The following is a 4,080-nucleotide window of genomic DNA, read 5'->3' on the forward strand; positions in this document are numbered from 1 at the left end:
CCCATTCCAGGAGGCGATTCACATGTCACGGCAGACCTCTCCTGACTTGCCACTGCTCCCCTCAGCAGTATACTTTATCAGTCTGCGTGTTCTGCTCCCTACCCTGTCTCTGGTGAATCCTCTCACTGCCCCTGTGTGTCTGGCCTGTACCCCAGTTCTGTATGAATAAATAGATAAATCTTAAAAAAAAAAACCAAAAACTTTAGCTATTTGACAAGAGAAGGTTCATCAATAAATGTTGTAAAAAAAAGTATGAAGTTAGACCACTATTTCACACCATCCACAAAAAAATCAGTTCAAAATGGATAAAAGACTGTAAGACCTAAAACCATAAAATATATAGAAGAAACACTGGCAAAATAGTTCCCAACATAGCTTTATGAATTCATTTCTAACAGTAAGGGAAAGAAAAGAGAATGTAAACAACTGGGATTACATCAAACTGAAAAGCTTCTGCACAGTGAATGAAGCCATAACTAAGATGAAAAGATACCCTCCTGTCTGGGAGAAAACATTTGCATACCACACTTCTGACAAGAGTCAAGATCTACAACACTTCTGACAAGAGTCAAGATACAACTCAACGAAAGAAAACAAATCATCCAATCAAAAAGTGAGCAGAAGAGCTAAATATCACTTCTCAAAGAGGACATACAGATGATGTCCAACAGGTACATGAAAAAGGTTCATCACCACTTATGATCAAGGAAATGCATCCCAAACCACAGAGAAAATGGCCCATCTCAAAAAGATCAGAAACAGCAAGTGCTGGAGAGGATGTGGAGAAAAAGGAAACTCTCCTAGACCTGTCCAGTCTCTCTAGAAAACAAAATGGAAGTTCCTCAAAAGATTAAACATGGATATGCCATATGACCCAAAATTCCATTCCTAGGTATCTACCGAAAAGAACATAAACATAAAAATTCAAAGGGAAATTTGCACTCCCAATTCATAGCAGCACTATTTACAATAGCCAGACTACAAAAGCAACAATTTAGTGCCCCAAAACAGAGTAGATAAAGAAGATGCAGTATGTATACACCGTGGAATATTACTCAGTGATCAAAAAGACAACCTCAGACCCTCCTGGTGGTACAGCAAGTTAAAGCACAGCACTAAGAGCCTAAACCTCTTAGGCTCTTAGGCATGAGTTCAATCCCTGCCCCGGAGGTGACCCACATAGCGCAGCAGACCCCTTCTGACCCACCCACTGCTCCCCTTAGCAGTAAACTTGTCAGTTGGCCTGTTCTGCTCCCTACTCTGTCTCTGGTGAATCCTCTCACCATCCCTGCCCCTATGGCCTGTACCCCAGTTCTGTATGTATAAATAAATAAATCTTTAAAAAAAAAAAGACAAATTCATATCACTTATAGTAATACACATGGATTTGGAAAGAATTATGATAAGCAGGAATAAGTCAGAAGGAGAAAGACAAATACAGACGGTGTCTTATAGGTAGAATATTAAAGAACCAAACAAAATGTCAGATAAAGCGAAACTTAAAAACTACATTGATTAGGGCTCCCCCTGGTGCCGCAGTGGGTTAAAGCACAGCACTAAGAAGCTAAAGCCACTTCAGCATGAGTTCAATTCTGGAGATGACCAACATGGCATGGCAGGCCTCTCCTGACTGCCCACTGCTCCCCTCAGCAGTGTACTTCATCAGTCAGCCTGTTCTGCTCTCCTCTCTGTCTCTGTGAATCCTCTCACCGCCCCTGCACCTCTGACCTCTACCCCAGTTCTGTATGCACAAATAAATAAATCTAAAAAAAAAAAAAAAAAGACTACACTGATTATACAACTGAGGAAACCAGAGGGGGCTGGGGATAAAGTGGAGAGGAAGCACAATGGACTGGTGGGTCTCAGGAGCTTTGGTGGTGAGTGCACCAAGACCTGATTACACCTTATAGATCCTATACTCAACTACGAACAATGTAAACCAACAATTAGCAATCACATCAATAAAAGCAATTCAAGCTAGTTGGTCACAAAATTAAATGTAGGTTAATAGAAAATTAAATAAAAGGCATACCCAACGTAAAAGTTGTTAAATTACAGAGTTAAAATGTAGGTAAGGGGGGTTCTCTCTGGAGGCCCAATGAGTTAAAGCACCACTTTATAAAGCTCTCTAAAGCTGCTGCAGCGAGAGTTCAATCCCCTGCCAGGGAGCCAACCCACATGGTAAGGCAGACCTCACCTGACCCACCCGCTGCTCCCCTCAGCAGTGTACTTCGTTGATCTTCCTGGTCTGCTCCCCACTCTGTCTTTGGTGAATCCTCTTTCCCACCACACCTCTGGCCTGTACCCTAGTTCTGTAAGCATAAATAAATAAATCTTTAAAAAAAAAAAAAAGTAGGTCAGTTGTAGTGGTGAAATTCAATTCTAAAAAGTCAGCAGTAAACATCCTAACTTCCTTTTACTCAGTATGTTAAAGTCATTTCATAACTACATGGTTAGGAGAAAAAACTCAGTAGTTGGGGTAATGAATATCATCCTAAACTTTCAAGTCATGACATTAACATTACACACAAGTTAAAATACAAAACAAACAAACAAAAAACCTTCAGTCTAAATCAATGTGATTTATAGACCTTTCAAATGGCAGGTATTATCTGTATGGTTGATACTACATTGATTAAGGTCAAATTGTCTGCTGGCTATTAGTTCCTCTGGCTACCTGAACAGATGATCATGGACTGGGGAGCCTGAACAAGAGAAAAGGGTTTTCTTCACATCTGAAAGCTGGAAATGCAAGATCACAGTGCAGTAGAGTTGGCTTCTGGGAAGTCCTTCCTGCCTTGCAAATGGCTTCTTCCTGTGTCCTCACATGGCATTTCCTTTGGGCATGTGCATCTCTGGATCAAGGACCTACCTGGGTTACCTCATTTTTATAAACATTACAACCAAGATTGTGAGTTCTTTCTAAAGAACTGCTCAATCTTTCTGAGAATCTGTCCCTATTAGAATAATGTTCCTATTCCACAGAGATTTGTTTGGGCTTTTAGAAGTCATAGTGGACCAAGTTATCAAATTATTGAAATGTGTCCACTAGGTATAATAAGAGTCTGCTATTTATTGCACTAAATTAGTCCCTTGATTGCTATATTGGCCTAATAAGAGTCAGTATGTTGGTATTTGTAAGGGTAAAATGTAATTTTTAATCAATTATATTTTCATTATGGCATAACTATTGATTTTTTTCTCCATTGGACAGTGTTCTTCATTAACTTAAAACAGAAGCAGTACAAAGATAATAGATCTATGTATACATGTTATCTTCTTTATAAGATGTGTATTATGATTTTAAATATATCAATCCTAGTCCCTCGAATTGAGGGGAAGTTGTAGGAAATTAAATATCCTAGTCATCCATTTTTTTTTGTTTTTTTTTTCTTTGCTTACTCTTAAAGATTTAGATCTTCTTAAAGCCATGCCCCCAATGTAAGTGTTCCGAGCCTATTTTCATCCATTGTATGTAATGAACTAGTCATCCATTGTATGTAATGGAATTAGCTTCTCAAATATGCGCCTAAAATGCATGTTCTATCAAGGTAAAGGTGTCTTTTATAGAAGAAAATCCTTATAAAAATTACAAATAACAAAATAAACAATTAGTGTTATTTTGCAAATGGTCCTTGATTATATCTAAAAAAAAAAATTTTTTTTTTTAAATCCACTCTGGGGGTGAAATGGTGAAAGGTCTTCTATTTGACCACTTAGTAAACTATGGTATATAAGGTTTTCGATTCAGTCCATGGCCAGAGTTCACATAAGCGAATTTCAAGATGGGTCAAGATATTAGTGAATGAAATTTTCTACATAATCTTACATCATTCCGCTCAATGAGAGTAAAAGGTCAGGTCCTGGTTTCTGAGCTGCTTTGACAACTAAGAGGCGCTCCCATTAATTTCGTGGCAATCTCGGCCTGCCAAACCCGCCCAGCGGCGCCCGGAGTTCCTGCAACAGGGCCCGGCTCCGGGTCACGCCGCCTTCTGGACGCCGGGTGGAGACCGTGAGCGGACCGTGGGAGGCCGAGCGCGGGAGTCGGCGCCACCCAGAGTGGGCGGCAGCGGCGCGCGG

The sequence above is a fragment of the Condylura cristata genome, unplaced genomic scaffold, assembly GCF_000260355.1.
Source record: "Condylura cristata isolate star-nosed mole 26May11 unplaced genomic scaffold, ConCri1.0 scaffold00001, whole genome shotgun sequence".
In the NCBI taxonomy this organism is placed as follows: Eukaryota; Metazoa; Chordata; class Mammalia; order Eulipotyphla; family Talpidae; genus Condylura; species Condylura cristata.